The following is an 18341-nucleotide window of genomic DNA, read 5'->3' as shown; positions in this document are numbered from 1 at the left end:
AGTTGGCTCACAGAGAAAGGTCCTGAATTGGCAACAGATCTTTCCCATTCCTTTTTCTCTTTCTACTAGACCAAGTCAGAATGCCAGTAGAAATAATAAAAATAGCTTCCAATTCTTGAGTACCTAACTTTATGCTTGACATCATGCTGAGAACTTTATATATTATCTCTATTCCTTTCAACAACCTTACCAGGAAGATACAGGTTGAGCATCCCTAATCTGAAAATCTGAAATCCAAAATGCTACAACACCTGAAACTTTTCAAGTGCTAACACGACTCTCAAAGGAAATGCTCTTCCAAGCATAATGCAAATATTCCACGATCTGAAAAAATCTGAAATCCAAAATACTTTTTGCCCCAAGCATTTTGGATAAGGGATTTAATAAGTCCCGGTGAGGCTTGTTCTCAGAACCTTGAGATTAAGTAAACTGAGTCAACTGTCCAAGGCAACAGAGCTACCAATTAGTGGGGGAGGCATCTGAATAAGTTTTCTTCTTATTAAAGACTCTTTCTATTATACTACCTTAGCTTTAACTTGAATGACCACCTATGTCAAGTTCATTCTGGAAAGGGAAAAACAACAAAATTAATGGAGCTCTCAGACTGAGAAAATAGGGAATGAGTCTAGGAATATGTGGCTTCAAAGAGTACAAGTTTAATAGTGATACGAAAGAGCTGGAGAAAAAGAAGTGGAGTTATAATTTAAAGACCCTTTAAACCAGAAGGAGCCTTGGAAATGGCCTAGTACTTTTATAAGTAAAGTGTGATCCATGGCCTATAGCAGTAGCACACCCAGAAGCCTGCTAAAAACGAAGAATCTCAAGCCCCAGCCATACTTACTGAATTAGCATATGCATTATAATATGATCCTTAGGTAATTTGTATAATACATTAATGAAAAACACTGGTCTGATACCATTACAGTAGATGAAGACACTAACCAGATTAAAAAAACAGTTGCAAAGCTAGAACTCAGGCCTCTTTATTTCTAGGTCTAGGATTCCTATGTCTTCATTATGTGCCCTCCAGACAAATAGATCACTTCGAATTTCACTAACCTGAGGTCTGTGCCATAAACATTTAGAACTTAAAATGAGTTTCCATCAAACTATCACTAAACATTTTTATTTGTTACCATTTCATTTGGAATTTTAAGTACCCCCATGAGTTTTCTTCAATCATTTAACATCACTAAACGAAACATAAACATGCTATCCCTGACTACAAAGAATTCTTAAGCTCATACAGTAAGTTTCAACCCTGAGCACTCAATGTGAAGAGACAGTATAGATAGAAGAGAGAGACTTTCTATAGGCAAATTATTTAAAGTCATGGAATCCTGGAGCTGGAAGACACCCGATATAGCTGAGATAACAAAGAGATTTCATCAGAATGGCAAATATATATATAGTTTCTGACAGTGCTGTATAAAAAAGTTACCTGAAGCTGGTTTGGGATACAGATACCGATACAGATACAGCTACTAGCTGTATCTGCCATGGGTTGGTTCCAAAGACGGTGTGAGTGCTGGAGTTACTGACCTTGTAAAGATAAGGAAACTCAAGCTCAAAGAGGTTAAATGAAATATTTAAGGTCACATATTGAGAAGATAAACCAGAACTCCAGGTCCCCTAACTTCTGATATAGTGGTTTTTATCCTGTATCATATTGCCTCTCCTCTCTATTTGTTCAATAAAAAATATAAAATCCTTTTCATGTAATAGATAATAAAAACCAAACTAATTAGAAATTAACTGGGAATAAACACCTCAGATGGTTTTATGGGCATTATAGGATTTATAATCCTATAATAAGGACATACATGGAATTACGTTAAAAGATTTAAAATGAAGCCCACAACCTATAGATTGTATCATTGTGATCAATGAATGATCTCTGACTCAGACTGCTTTCTGACATTCTCACTTCATGCAGAGTTTTTCCATATGACAATTCTTCTTTAGAGTTTATCCATGATGACTCAGGGTACCTAGATGGTATGAAGGAGCCTTCAATTTAAGGAGTAGGAGGAAAATGAGGGGGCCTACTGAATCATTAGCAGCCTACTCAGTTCTGAAACTCAGCAAATCCTTTTGGAAGCCATTTTAAAGTCAGCTTTAGGAGACAAATTCTGGCTAAAGCCTTAAAAGACTGGTCCTTAAGAGCTGAATTATATGCAACTAAATCAACATGTTATTTCTAAAAGAGACACAACCAAAAGGCTTTAGCAAAATCTGATCTTCTTTTTGTGGAATAAATGTCAGTGATGAATTTTTAAAAATGTCTGCTCTCAATGAAGTTACAGATCTGCTCAATGTTCAACAGTTTAAGAGCCCCTCCTCAAAATTCATCCTAGTTCCTTTGGGGAACAGACAGGGCTAGTTCAGAAACTGAATCATCCTATTTTAAATGAAAATAACGGTAAAGCAGTAAGTATATCTAAAAAGCTTTTTGATACATAAGGTATGTCTATAGGACCGGTTTCTAATTAGAAGCAGCTGCTACTTTAAAAAGATACGTATTTAACACATTTTCTCATGAATGATAAACTTAATTAGTTTTGTAATTTGGATGTTTTGATCCTTTGATGGTAAATTTAAAGAAAGACAGTGAGAACAATTCAAAGAAAAATCCATCATGTTAACTGTAGTCTAAATGAAAGCCAATCAGCTTTTAGTGATTCCAGTACATGCAGTTCATTAAATCTGAAATAAACCCAGAGGAACATGAAGTACTACGGATAGTATCTGCCAAGAACCAGGAATTCAACATTAAGGTTTTGAAGAACCAACAAAGCTCTTTCAATTGTTTTCACTTATTGTTAAAAAATAAAATTAAACTGTGCCTTCTAAAGATTAAGCCAAATGATATGTTGAGCACTACAATGAGTTACTAGAAAAATATCAGGGCCAGTCACTTCATAATTCATTCTTGTGGAAGGAAGAAGTTATAACCTTCTCTACCACATTACTTATCTTTTTATCTTTTCCTCTTGACTGTCAAAGAGATGCTCAACAGAAGTACAGTTTTCCCCTAAGGTCATATATGGTTAGTATTACAGTAATGATGCGGTTCCCAATTGTTTGACATTTTTAGAAAAGACAACAAACATCAAGAGCAGAAAATAGTTTTTGAAATTCCAATAGGCTGTTAATTTTACTATCAAACTTTGCTAGTTTAGGTATGTAGGTTCTGGATGGATGCAGGATTAACTCAATGAGTTTGAGTTTAAACTCAAACTGTTTCCTACTGTTTCCTACATTATTGAGCTAAAAAAGTATTGCATCCTACAGGTCACGTAGTTATCTCTTAGTGTCTGATGAGAGATCTCCACCAAGGCACACACCAGAAATAGGCAAGGAAAGTTTAAAAAGATTTGAGTATGGCACAAATAGGAAAAGTACTGTACTTGCCATCCACAGGTTACTACTTTATAAGCTTAATTCATTCCAAGTCTACTTTATAAGTATAAAAATGGCAGACAAACATAGAACACGCTGTTGAAGAGCAATAGGCATGACTAAAGCTAGCAAAGGATGATAAAGAGAGCTATTGGCAGACTAACAAATAGATGAAAGTGAGACAGGCAGGAAATTACAAGTATCTTGCAATGCACAAGCTAAGAAGAATAACCTTGAACCTGTTACTGTAAAAATCTACAAAGCTTAATAGATTGAATTTTCAAATAATCTCTCAATTATTGTTACTCATTATTATTTCCAAAATTAAGTATAGATTTTACCATGGTCATAAGGTTTAAGTCAACATGAAATGTAAGATGGCCTTTTGCAAAGCAACAACTTCTCTTCAAATGAAAGTTGTATTATTACTTCTATTCTCTATTTAATTTACACATCTGAGCCTTAGCTCATTAGGTCATAGACACTTAAGCACATCCAAGTTAAGAGAATTACCCATACTCATATTTACTATTTTGTGAGATTCAATTTTTTCCTTTCCTTCCCTCTCTTACTGCCTTCCCTCTCTTTCTCTTCTGTCAGAAGTTACTCATTTATTCCACAAAAATGGAAATGAAAAACAGATTCATGATCCTACCAGTAAATCAACAGCCTGAATGAAAGCTATTTCTAAAATAAGTCACACTTCAGTATGGTCATCATCATAGAAGTTCAAAGATCTTTATGAAAAACCACTGCCACTTTTTTTTTTTAGATGAAACAAAGGTTTTAAAAGACTTTCAGAGTTAATGGAAAGCCCAGGAATTAAATATGGGCTCAGTTGTTCCATGTTAACAAACTAGTGTTTAAAATACGTTAAACAATCTAGTCCAGCAGCTCAGTCCTGATAGTATGTGCAGTATATGGTAAGAGTCTGGCTATCTATCTATACATACACATGCATACATACATCTACACACACTAAAGGGACAAAAACTCTGAGTGAATTAAAGAACTAGATTCCTAACAATTCACTGAAAAATGTTTAAAATAGGAAGCTTTGTTAAAGTATTCCTTACACAGTTATATACTTATATTCTTAGTAGTCACTATGTAATTAACTACGTAATAAAAGTTCGTAAGTTCTACTTCATGGCATTACATTTTCAATATGATTGGTTAAAAACACAAATGAGGCTGGGCGCGGCAGCTCACGCCTGTAATTCCAGCACTCTGGGAGGCTGAGGCGGTAGATCACGAGGTCAGGAGATCAAGCCCATCCTGGCCAACATGGTGAAACCCCATCTCCACTAAAATACAAACATTTAGCCGGGCGTATTGGTGCGTGCCTATAATCCCAGCTACTTGGGAGGCTGAGGCAGGGGAATCACTTGAACTCAGGAGGTGGAGGTTGCAGTGAGCCGAGATTGCGCCATTGCACTCCAGCCTGGTGACAGCGCAAGGCTCTGTCTCAAAAACAAAACAAAACAAATGAAAACGTTGTGCTCCCCCACCATTGGACATAAATAACAAGAGAAAGAATGGCTTTCTTTACTCAATATTATCAGGAGAGTAAAAATCATTGAAATGTTTAGTTTCTCAGGTTGGAAAAACTGTACCTCTAAAGAATGAACTAGTATAGTAATTGTTCAAAATTAGTAATCCTATATGTATATTGTCCTGAGAGTCGATTTTTACAATCCATATTTATTGAGGTTTTTGGGGGCATTTAAACATTTAGATGAGATCCAATTTTTTCTATGCCTTTATTAATAAAGATTAAAAACAGTTCTTCATGGTAAATCAGAAATGTTCTCAAAACAACTACTAATCTGAGAAATGAAGCATGAATATAAGAATACTTAAGAGCCAGATTCATCTCTTAACACTAACATGTGTTAGTCTTTTAGTTCCCCAAGTGTATGCCATAGCAACAAGAGTTAAACAATTTCACTGCGTTTTAAATACCATCCCTTTAGTCTTGAATGCAGAATATAAATGAAATTTACCTGGAATGACTGTTTTGAATACTTAGTATTAAGAATTGTATATGATCTTGTATGTGTGTGTGTGTGTGTGTGCACGCATTTTGTGAGACCTTAAAATATCCAAATTAGTATGGTGCCTTCCATACTAGTCACTCTCAGAGGTTATATACCCTTATTCCAAATGATGCTACAATTATCCACAACACTATTAAATTCCTTTTTAGTCTATGGGTGGATCTGACTTTTACAAACAATAACTGCCTTCTCAGACTGGATCTGATTTTTAGAAATAGCCTCAAGTTACTTCCCATTTTCTTTCTGTCAAGATCCTCTGTGAGTCATATCTGATAAATAACGTGAAATATCACGTGGCCAATCACCCCATTTTTCCTTAAAAACAAGGAGCAAATAGAAAGTAATGAGCTATTTTCACGTGTGACTCTTAAACTGGCTTAGACGACAAAAAAAATTTTTTTTTCTAAAAATAGAGTAATGCTAGTATTGTTAAGTGTATAGCTTCCACGGTGACTACTCTAAAGTATAAGACTTATTTTAGATAAGTGTAAAAAATATTTTTCCTTTAAAGATGGATAACCAGCCCTACACAATTTAGTCTTCTCTAACCTTCCTTTCCCATGCTGATGCTGATTTTATGTACCCATGCTCACCCTGATCTAGTTACGTCAGTTTTTTTGTTTGTTTGTTTGTTTGTTTTTAAGACAGGATCTGGTTATGTCGCTCAGACTGGTCTGGAACTCCTGGGCTCAAGTGATCCTCCCACCTCAGCTTCTTGAGTAGCTGGCACTACAGGTGCAAGCCACTATGCCTGGCTCACACCCTTGTCTTCTTGTAGTTTCTTGCAGTTGTAGGCACGTTCCCATCTCAGGGCCACTGCGCTTACTATTCCCTCTGTGTATAATGTCTTGCTCCAAGGAGACCTGCAAGGCTTGCTGTGCTACCTCCTTCAGGTCATTACTCACTTTCTCAACTATTTATCATCTTCTCAATGAAGTCTTTTCTCACTACCCTTTAAAACTGCATCTTGGCCAGGTGCGGTGGCTCCCACCTGTAATCCCAGCACTTTGGAAGGCCAAGGTAGGTGATCACCTGAGGTCAGAAGCTTCAGACTAGTCTGGCCAACATGGTGAAACCCTGTCTCTACTAAAAATACAAAACTCTACTGGGCGTGGTGGCGTGTGCCTGTAATCCCAGCTACTCAGGAGGCTGAAGTAGGAGAACCACTTGAACCCAGGAAGCGGAGTTTGCAGTGAGCTGAGATCGCCCCACTGCACTCCAGCCTGGGTGACGAGAGCAGAACTCCATCTCAAAAATAAAAAACAAGAAACAAAAAGCAAAAAACTGCATCCTCCTCCCAACCTCATACACATATCCCATTTATTCTCCCTTCCCCTTCCCTGCTTTATTTTCCTGTTTGTGTGTAAAACTGTTTATTAGGGGAAATTTCAAACATACACAAAAATAAAGAGGAAGTAAGAAACCTCATGTATCCACATAGCATCTACCTTCAACAATTTTCAATATATGGCCAATCTTGTTTCATCTAATGTTCCTCTCCCTTTCAATATTTTGAAGTTAAAAACCCACACATCACATTTTAAGTTGTAAACACTTTATTATACATCTCTAAAAGAACACTTAAAAAGTACATTCTCACACCTGAAAAAATGGACAAATCCTTTTCATTAAATATCCAGAGTCTAAATTTCCCCAATTTTGAATAAATGTCTTTTTACAGTTAGTTTGCTCAAAGCAGGATATAACTAAGGTTCATACATTGCATTTGGTGGATAAGCCTCTTAAGTCTCTTCTAATCTTATAGTTCTCCCTCCCTATTTCTTGCTATTAATTTTTTGAATAAATCAGGTCATTTTTCTTTTATTTATTTTTTAATTTTTATTGTTTTGAGGCAGGGTCTCGCTCTGTTGCCCAGGCTGGAGTGCAGTGGTGCAATCATGGTTCACTGCAGCCTCAATCTCCCAGGCTTAAGTGATCTTCCCACCTCAGCTTCCCGAGTAGTTGGGACCGTGTCCAGTTAATTTTTTAAAAAACTTCTTTGTAGAAACAAGGTCTCACCACGTTGCCCAGGCTGGTCTTGAACTCCTGGACAAGAGGGATCTTCCCACCTCAGCCTCTCAAAGTGCTAGGATTACAGGTGTGAGCAACTGCGCCCAGCCATTTTTCTTAAAACGCAATGTATTTTATTTATTTTATGGTTTGTGTCTTATTGTTAGAATGTAAACACCATGAACGCAGAGATTTTAGTCTGTGAGGTATCAGCATCTAGACCTGTGACATGTAAACGGCACCAATAAATATTGAATGTATTTGGCATCCATGCCAAAAGTCCACCGCTCACCAACAGCAGAAATTGCTAATCATAGTACTCTTTCCTGCTAAGTTTGAACAAGGACTCCCAATTTTCTAAACACAGCACTCTAGGCAGCCACCACTAAACAATCAGATTTGGTACCCCAAATGAAATTTATTTGCTGTCCCTGCTTTAGCCCCCTTCAAAAGTGTACTATCCCTAAAACAGATTTCATTGCACCTTGTATGTTGAAATTTTAGCATGATAAATTACTGACTGTGTTTCTTGTCAACTACATTTAAACATTTCTTAGCTTATTTTAGACAGCTTAGGGGAAAAAGAAAACTGTAGCCAAAAAAATAATAGAAAAAGAAACTGCAGAAGATGGTGGGAAACCAGGGGTATTACATATTTTTAGAATTAGCAACATCCCAAGAGGTTCATTATAAAATAAAAATTAGCAACAAATTTTCTGAAAAGGAAGTAAATTACATGTGTGTTGAATTAATTTTTTTAAAAACTACATGAAGATTAACTGGAGGATGAAGACAGATGTCAGGATTTTCCCATTTATAGGCATCAGCAACACATTCTATTTTTCTGCAACTGGTATTTTGAGGTGTAAAGGTATTACAGGGGCGATACAAGAGTACTATGTAGAACCCCATTTCTCTGAAGTGGAGTTTATGTGGCAAAAAGAATCTAAAACATCTGGTACAACATTCTGAAAAATTGTCAATTCTTCTTAAGAGTCATTTACAATTCATTTCTGTTAAACTACCAGATGAAGCTCTCTTTCTCTAGGCTTATTTCTGAAGGTAGCTAAGCTAATTGAAAGACTCCAATCAGATGTTTGTTTTGATTACTTTTTTCTATCAAAAAAGAAAAAAATTAGAAATTCCCTGACATCCATTCAAGAAACACCGTGCTTTCTCTTTATTACCTGTAAATTCATTAAACAACAAAAAGTATTTAGGACCTACTAAACATAATATGTTAGGCAGTTATTTTCAGCCTTTGAAGGAAAAATAGAAGTGATCTACTCAAGACAACATGCAAAAAAAAAAAAAAAAAAAAAAAAAAGCTAGTGGCAGAACTTGAAATCATATCCAGATCTTTCAATGACCAATAATTCTTGTCTTGAGGTTCCCACACATTAGTCTAGGGAAATATTCTATGGCACAGGTCACACTTAAAATAAGAAAATATAATAAGCACTTCCCCTCCCCCACTACCACAAGTGTAAAAAAATCTCCAAGAACCCAAATCCCTTGAAAGAATGACTTCTATTTACTTTGCCCGTGTAATATATTCAGAGGGAATCTGGAAAAGATGGCTAGAAATCTATAAACAGAAAGCGCTAAGTGGAATTCACTGTTTATAGACTTCAACTAGAATTTTGTCCCTTATATATAAATGCTGCCAGGAATCTTTATATTGTATTATTTAAAAACATCTTCATCAGGTTTTCTTCACTTTGTTGATTTTCTTCCTTTTTTGACTGGCTTTTAAATCTGCTTTACTGTCCTCAAAGACATAAATGTAACTTTTGGAATAACATGTTTTTTTTTTTTTTCCCCCAAAGGAGCTCCTAAAGCCACCTCAGTGCCATCATATATTAGTCATTACAAAATTTTAATATTTACAGTTAAATATATCTGTATAATAAAATAATCCAAAAAGCCTTTCTAACCTAATAAATACTAGGATAGGTCTACATTGATGTATTATGGTAAAATGTGTATGTATATATTAGTTTTCAATTCTAAGTCTTTGGCTTAAAATCTTTATCAGCTATAGAAGCTTCTGCCTAAAAACATTAGTTGTCCACGAAGCATAATGACTATCTACAGTCCTTACCACCTGACCTACTAGAAAACCATAATAAATCATATTCTGAAATGATAGAACTCTTAAAATACAAAAGTGACATTCTGACAACCCAGAAGAGGCTGAAGTTAAATCAAATGGAAACATCCTTTGGCTTCCCCTTTGAAACTTGCCTCAGTGGGATTTGGCAGTACTAGACTAACTTCCTACCCCGTACTTTTCAGTCATTTCCTTTAAGGGGTCTCAAAGAAATTATGAAACCTGCAAAGCCAGACTTTGCCAGTGAACACTAACTTCTGCCTGCGGATTCCAGTGACTGAGCCAAGACAGTGTTAGTAGCTTCCTTAAAGTACAAATGTCCCTGGTAAATCTGGCTTGAAAATACCACAGAAAAAGTTCAACATAACCAACTATAAGAACATTTAAATGCCAATCTTAAGGAAAGGATGGATTCCCTCCCCCTACAAATTCCACTGAGGCAAATTTTCAGCTTACTTTTTAGAAGTAAATAAATACTACTACTATTACATTACAGCACTTCTACCATGCTAATAAAAAGCTAGGTGATAGTTTCCTCTTTAAAACCTGTACATGCACTACATGAGACACTATAACCACTTCACTACATCCAACTTTCCATACATATAACTGTTCTACTTTCCAATTATTTATTTTAAACTCAAGATTTCTTTTAACATACTATAGAAAGGAAACAGGTTAGAAGGCTTTGGGAAAAAAAAAGAAAATAACGAACATCTCACTTTCATTTTCTGATGCAACCACCAAAATCTAAAATGTAAGGACAACTATACAATACAAAATTATATTTAAGAGAATTTAGAGTAAGTGAAACTATTCACTATTACTACAGTTCTGATTATTATTTACCTGAGGAAAGAGCTAGTAGAAGTGATGCTTGATTTAAATTTTTGGTACTTTCCAGTTTGGTACCGAAGAAATAAAAACCCACAAAATAAATAAGGTCCTCAGAGTTAAAGATTTTTCTCCAGAAGAGGTTGTTGGTATAAATAAAAAAAATAAGGAATTCATATGCTGTATTTGTACAATGAGAACAATGTTTTGAGACATGTAAATCTTATCACTCAGAAAATATTTTGTTGGCTATAAAGAAAACGCATCGTAAACTGAAACAGAACTGAATAAAGTGAACCTTTACCACAATTAAAATATTTTAAATTCACCCTATTATGCAAACTGAATAATAAATTCATTTATCCTTAAGTGTAAGAGTAATACATATTCAACACAGTAAAGGACAATGCCATTTCTGAAACAAAAGATCATGTGCAATGAAAACAAAGTAACATTTTGCAGAGTAAGAAAAAGTAAAGAGCCTGTGAACCGAAACAGATGACCTTTTCTTATATACAAAGCTTCAGTTTTTAGCACAACCAGCACCTTATGAATAAAGTTCTCAATAATATTTGTTGATATACTGTTTGATGACTAAACGACAGAAATATTGTTGGTGCTGTTAAAACCAAGGCACATTTCCTTCTGTGTAGTGATTAAAATCTGTTAAATGTATATTTTTTTAAAAACCTCTGCCCTCTGTCCCATTCTTGCTCTCTTGCCTCTAACAGACCTGCATGTACAAAAATAAAAGTAGATGGTGACGTGAGTTTATGATTTACATTAATTTCCCTACTCGGGGCATTTTTCACTAAGTCTTTAGAGGTTTTAAGATTCAAACACTATGTAAGAAGAATTATGGTTTGAACTGCGTAACAATTACCTAGACATCTTTTGGACTTCAGTTAACCTGTAAGTAAAATGAGCATCTTTAACTTTTCCACGGGGCTTTGGAGAACGGGTTCTTCCTCATAAACGCTTTCACATCCTCAGACACCAGGCGCAGTAGAAGATCAAGCGTATCCATCAATTAGAGAGCTTTTCACGACCTCAGTTTACCCACTTAGGGAAACGGGCGTATTAACTTGTTTCCTAGGGGACCCGGGGGTGAAATTAATTAGCGTGTTTAAAATGCTCTGAGATCCAAAGATGAAAGGAAATGTGAAAGACGCGCAGAGATGATGACAACAATCATAACAATAAAAAGAATGACTAACTTGAAGTCTGCGTTATGTAAGGGAGGAAAAGAAGTTATTAGATCCGCACAAACAAAAGGGAAACCCACAGCCCCTTTTGTTTCTCCCATTTCCCTCTTCTCCCCGCCACCCGCAGAGCTACCCTCTCGCAGCCGCAGCGCGCGGCCACCAGGCGCGGGACTCGGAGTTGGCCGCCGCGCGCCCCGCTCCCGGGCAGAGGGGGAGGCCGCGTAGGGCCGGTTCCTGACAAAGGCGCTTCCTCCAGCCAGGGCGCTGGATGGAGGCGCCGCAAACTCCGCTCCCCGCCGCCGCGGGGGCGCGGGGGAGCGCAGGCGGGCGGGGAAGAGCCGGCTGGCTGGCCGCCGGGGAAGCAGCCGAGGAAGTTGCGCGCCCGCCCTCCCCGCGCCCCTCGGCGGCCCCGCCGCCATCCATCCCGCGGCCACACTTACCGGACAATTGCTGGTGGCCGGGATCCCAGAGCGGCTCCAGAGACCCGAGGCGAGAGGGTGAAGTGTTGTGCGCGGGGAGCGCGAGCAGACAGCCCGCCGTTCCGCCGCTGCCCTCCGCGCCAGCCAGCCGAGCCCAGCGAGGGGAAGTTGACCACGGAGCCGAGCGCTGAGGAGCCGCGGACGCAGGGAGAGGCGTTGGGGCTGCTTTGTGGTGCGCTCCCGGAGGGCTGGGGACCAATTCGACCGCACCGCGGGGCTGGCGTTCCTGCTGCTGCTGCCGCTGCTGCTGCTGGAAGCGGCGGCGGCGCCCCCCGACGGTCCCTCCGCCTCACACCGCCTCTGGGTCACTGACACACACTCGCAGGGAGGGGAGGGGTCTAGCCGGAGGGCGGGGCCTGAGGGAGGGGGACGGGGCAGGGCCACAGCGGAAGGCGGTGTCGCCGCGCCGAGAAGGCTCTTGGGAATTGTAGTTCTCCGGTTGAAGAAAAAAGGGATGCATTGTTGTCCAGCACCCGACCAGGCTCGCTCTGCACTGAGCATGCTCGAGGGCGAGGTTTGGGCCGCCCCCTCCCACCGTTACCATGGTCACCGACACACTTAGCGAACGTGTTCAGTGCTGCTGTCGGCTGAACAAGGGCGGTCTTGTATTATGGTGTTGTTGGGGATCCAGCCCTTAGACGGTCATTCCTACTTTTCTCCACCCCGAACTCCTAGCCTCACCAGTCATAAGTACCCAGTGAGGTCTGACTTTCTCTCCATATTTCAGTCTTCCCTGCTGGGTAATTTATCTTCCACAAACCCTAAATCACAAATACCTCTGTCCCTCACTTCCCTCAATTGAATCCTCTCTGTCTAAATTCAATTTTCTTTACCTAAGACTTGTCGAAATGTAGTTGTTTCCAGTAATTGAACAATTAGGTTATAAAACTTAGGAATATCACCACTATCAAAATCCCGTAATTAATTACTTTGCTCAGTTAGTCACATCTAACTTTAAGATTAGCAAAGGCAAAGTACAGGATTAAGACCCCTATATTTTACTTGATTACTATAAAAGAATCCGGGTTCGTTCATTTTAAGGCCTACAATTTTTAAGACATACAAATTTCGTAAAGTATACGTTCAAAAGACAAGTTGAAAATTGTTTATGTGTATTGGCCAACTTTAGTTTGGTAATAAGAGAAGTCTGAACCAAGGTATGAGTATGTTGTTAGGCTGGTCAGCTAAGTCTACACCCATCTTGGGCACCCAGGTGTGGATAGGTGGTAGGGAGGAGGGTGGAAAAAGGCAGGACACATTACTGGCTCTCCAGAGAGCTAAAGGCAACGCGTCCTGAGCGCTTTTGTTTTCCTTCTCCGCCTACCTAGAACCCCACACCCTGGAAGAAAAAGGTTCATGCTTAGGAATCAGACACACTTCTGGAGCAAGGCTTTCAGAGAGTCTCAAGATCAGAAATCCTTATATCTACAGACTATATAATTATACACTCATTCAAAAAATGCTTGTTGAGTGTCTACTTGTGCTAGGCACTGTTTTGAGCCCCAGAAATAGAGATACAAAAATGTAAAAGAAACATTCTTATTTTCAGAGTGCTTACTATGCAAAGGAGGAGACAGGTAAATAGACTTAATTTGAGAAGTACTACAATAGGAAAATGCACAGCTACCCACAGATGTGGGCAAAATCAGGAAATGCTTCAAAGATCACTTGAGATAACTAGGAATTAGCATGTTTGTGTATTTTGGTAGGGGAGGAGGAAGAGAGAGGTGGGTGAGAGCATTGGGGGTGGTGTTGGGGAGAGCATCAAGTACAAATACCTAGAGATGTGAGACCCAAACGTATTTTGGTTCAGCAAATAGTTGCATTGCTGGCAGTAGAATGGAGTTGGGGGAGTGGCAAGAGGAGACACTGAAAAAGGTAAGGGAGACAGCTTAGGTAATGAAGAATCTTGCACAATATGCTAAGGAACATGGACCTTTTCCTGAAAACAATGGGAAGCCACACAAGGATTGTAAGCAGATGAAATTTTGATAAGATAGGCATTTTAAAAAGATCACTCTATGGAGTGTGGCATGTATGGGACCTGTTACAGTATTACAGGGGAAAAAACCATGAGAGACTGAACTAAGGTAAGGCAGTGGCAGAAGAGAAAACTGAGGGTAATCAGACACTATTCAGGGGATAGAATATAGAACATAGTGACTAATTGCCTAGATTTGGGGGTGAAGGGAAAAGTAAAGTTATGAATTATGATGCTTGTGGTTGAAAGCAGCAGAAAACCCAACTCTAACTGGTTTAACCAATAAAGGAGATTTATTGAACCATCTAGCTAGAAAGTTCAGGAAAAAGGCAGTCTATAGGGATGACTGATTCAACAAATCAGAGATGTCATTAAAGGCACTTTTTTTTCCTCATTTTAATTGCTTCTTCTTCTTTAGTATTAGCTTTATCGTCAAACGACAGTTGCCAACAACTTGTGTAGCTTTAAGTTTTGCTATTTAGGTCCAAGAAGAAATAAGAAAAAGATTCACTTTTGGAAGCTCTTTTGTAAAGGAAAGAAAACTCCTTTCCCAGAAGCCTCAATGATTTAGTCACATCTCCCTACATAAACCAAAAATGACTGCCAGGAGATGGCACAAGGATAATTATCTTAGGATGAAGACATGCGCGTACACTTAGAGCCATAGAAGTCAGCTTCTACCAAAGCTGTGACGAGGAGGTGCAAATATCCCAGTGAAAATTGAGCTGATTACTCAGAAAAAGAAGCATGGAGTCTGAGAAGTGGACCACAGTGTCTACTGCAAGGAAGAAGCCAACGATGGATCCCAGATTTTTGGATTGTGTGCTTATGAGCTAGTAATCAGTTATGTACATGACACTTGTGCCCTGGAGACAGATTTGGGCAGCAGAAGATATAACTGGAATATACCATCATATAAATGGCTGTTGAAATTATGGCCATGGATAAGATCACTCATGGAGAGTATGCACAGCAGAAAAAGAGGAGTCAATAATAGCACCTTAGAGAACATCAGCACTTAAGGTGCAGGCAGGAAGATTGTGAAAATGCCTGGGAAGTAGCAAGAGAACTAGGACATACAAAGAAGCAGGAAAGTAATCTACAACCAGGAAGAGAGTCAGTCAACATAAAGCCACAAATGACAGAGATGATAGAATTAGCAGTCAACAATGTTGAAACAATTATGATAAGTATGCTCAGTATGCTGAAAGAGAGAAATCAAAGATATAAAAAATGGAATTTCTAGAAATTAAAATGACAATTTCTGAAATAATTTCACTGGACGGGATTAACACTCAGAGGCAGATTAGGCACAGAGCAAATTAGACACTCAGAAGAAAAGATTAGTGTACTTGAAGACATAGCAGTAGAAGCTAGCCAAAAGAAAGCACACAAAGAAAAAAACGAAAAAATACCCCCCAAAACAGAGTCTCAGTGATCTATGGGATAATACCAAGTGCTCTAATATTTGTGTAATTGGAGTTCCAGATGAGAGATGGGTCAGAGGGGTGACAGAAAAATTATTTGAAGTAATATAGCTGAAAATATTTTCACGTTTGATGAAAATTATAAACCCACAGATTCAAGAAGCTCAATGACCCCTAAGCAGAGTAAACACACACTCCCAAAAGCCACTGCAAAATACATCACTATTAAATTGTTGAAAACCAATAATAAGAAAATATTAAAAGCAGCCAGAGGAAAAAGGCAAATTATGTATAGAGGAATAAACACAAAATATCAGTAGACCTTTTTTTTTTTTTTTTTTGAGATGGAGTCTTGCTTCGTCGCCCACGCTGGAGTGCAGTGGTGCCATCTCAGCTCACTGCAAGCTCCGCCTCCTGGGTTCACGCCATTCTTCTGCCTCAGCCTCCAGAGCAGCTGGGACTACAGGCGTCCGCCACCATGCCTGGCTAATTTTTTGTATTTTTAGTAGAGACGGGGTTTCATCGTGTTAGCCAGGATGGTCTCGATATCCTGACCTCGTGATCCGCCCACCTCGGCCTCCCAAAGTGCTAGGTTACGGACATGAGCCACCACGCCCGGCCAAATATCAGTAGACTTCTAATCAGAAACTGTGCAAGTCAGAAGACCATGAAAAGGCATTTCCAAAGTGCTGAAAAAAAAACCTGCCTGGCATGCTGGCTCACACCTATAATCCTAGAACTCTGGGAGGCCAAGGCGGGTGAATCCCTTGAGCTCAGGAGTTTGAGACCAGCCTGGCCAACATGGCAAAACCCTGTCTCTACAAAAAAATACAAAAATTAGCTGGGCGTGGTGGCATACGCCAGTAGTCCCAGCTACTCCGGAGGGTGAAGTGGGAGGATCGCTTGAGCCCAGAAGGTCGAGGCTACAGTGAGCTGTGAACGCGCCATTGCACTCCAGCCTAGGTGACAGAGCAAGACCTTGTCTCAAAACAAACAAACAAACAAAACACCCTGACACATAGAATCCTATAGTTAGAGAAAATAATCTTTCAAAAATGAAGTTTAAGACAACAAAAGCTGTGAGGATGTCACCAGCAGAACTGCACTGCAAGAAATGCTAAAGCAACTTCTTGGAAACTTGGATTTATGTTAAAGAATGAAGAGTGCCAGAAATGATAAATATATGAGTAATTATAAAAAACTTCTCCCCCTGACTTAAAGTTTTTTTAAAAAAGATAACTGACTTTAAAATAAAAATGACAAGACTGTATTATCAGGTTCATAATTAAAGATTTCTGTCAGCATTTATATATAAGGGACAAAATTCTAGCTGAAGTCTTCAAACATGCAAAGTTTGATAACAATAGCTCAAAGGATGGAAGGAAGAAGTGGAATTATATAGAAAGGTCTTATATTACACACGAAGTATTATACTATTATTTGAAGGTAAATTGTGATGAGTTAAAAATGCATAAGCTAAACCTTAGAGCAGTCGTCAAAATGAAAAAAACAGATATGGCTAAGAAGTCAATAGTGGAGATAAAATGAAATCTTAAAAATAAAAAGCTTGAATGGAGAAGCAGAAATATGGAAGAAATCTATGTCCCTAATGACTGTGGAGCTGACATACCAGCTCTGGACTCTACCTCCTGACTTCTTTTAAGTGAGAAACTAACTTGTTTTGTTTTTATTTTTAAAAATCTTTTATATTAGAAAAATAGAGACAGAGTCTTGCTATATTGCCCAGGCTGGTCTTGAACTCCTGGGCCCAAGCAATCCTCCCTACTCAGCCTCCCAAAGTGCTGGGATTACAGGTGTGAGCCACCATACCCAGCCAAGAAACAAACTTCTATGTTGTATAAAGACATTGCTGTTTTGCACTGTGTTACGTGTAGCTGAACCTAATCAGACTCACAAGCCTATAGAAGTTTCATGAAATAGAGTATATTTCTCAGAATCAGGTAGATCCATGTGTTGCCAGCATTTCAACATAGTTCTGAGGTTACTATATTTGTCACTAAAATTCCAGGGATACAGCATCTTTCGTGTGGGCATCATTTACTATTAGTTTAATTAGTTTTTCTTGAAGGAGAAAATACATGTAAAGTGCTTAGCCCAGCCTTGGAATGCAGCAAATGCTCAGTCAATATGTAGTACTTTGAAACCAAACCACAATAATAAGGTAGGTGGCCCACAGGTTAGACATATGTTTGGGTTTGTTCTCCAAAGTCAGGTGTAGAAAATCATGGTGACATTCACTTATATATCAAAATCTGTAGATTCCTTTGTGAAATTGTGACTTTACCTCCACCATACAGTTCTGTACAGTTCTTCAGAATCTACAGTCCTTTGAATTCAGGACAGTTCAGTCGTGGAAAATGAGTGCACCTCCAATTACCACATGCTCAGTCTACATATCTAGTTAAATACCTACATTTCTTTCACCAGAGGGGCTATCCTTTTGTTGCTTACCTGCAGTTTCCAATTTGGTATATTCAGCCATCTAGTCATTTCAGTAAGAAAGTGAATCCTGGGGAACTAAAATTTTTTGGATCTCTTAAATTCTAAAAGGTTTTTGATCTGTGGATGTTGCTCAGTAAACTTCAAGTTTCCTGTACAATCTGACTATATCAAAATCAACTAAAACTGTGTTTCTACTCTTTCCTCAAACAAACATGAAAACAGTGTTTGGGATAAGAACATAAGGAAAAATCACAATATTGATGTCATTTCTAAAACAACATGAAATAAATATAATTTGCTAGTAAATGAGGAAGAGGAAATTAGATACACATCTTTTCTTATAACTTGAAGAAACTGCTGCAAACTT

General features: G+C 38.6%; 1 protein-coding gene across 1 annotated transcript in view; it reads right to left on the bottom strand.

Moving 5' to 3' along the window:
- The window catches only part of PELI1 (pellino E3 ubiquitin protein ligase 1), a 59750-nt gene extending 47569 nt beyond the window's left edge, over window positions 1-12181 (bottom strand). The window contains exons 1-2 of the mRNA XM_009237251.4: window positions 12065-12181; window positions 11303-11511 (exon numbers count right to left, since the gene is read on the bottom strand). The gene's annotated coding sequence lies outside the window, so the exon portion shown is untranslated. The remainder of the gene's footprint in view (window positions 1-11302; window positions 11512-12064) is intronic.
- Between the last annotated feature and the right edge of the window lie 6160 nt (window positions 12182-18341).

The sequence above is a fragment of the Pongo abelii genome, chromosome 12 (genome assembly GCF_028885655.2).
Source record: "Pongo abelii isolate AG06213 chromosome 12, NHGRI_mPonAbe1-v2.0_pri, whole genome shotgun sequence".
In the NCBI taxonomy this organism is placed as follows: Eukaryota; Metazoa; Chordata; class Mammalia; order Primates; family Hominidae; genus Pongo; species Pongo abelii.
The sequence above is the reverse complement of the archived record's forward strand: the minus strand, read 5'-3'. Positions and strand labels throughout refer to the sequence as shown.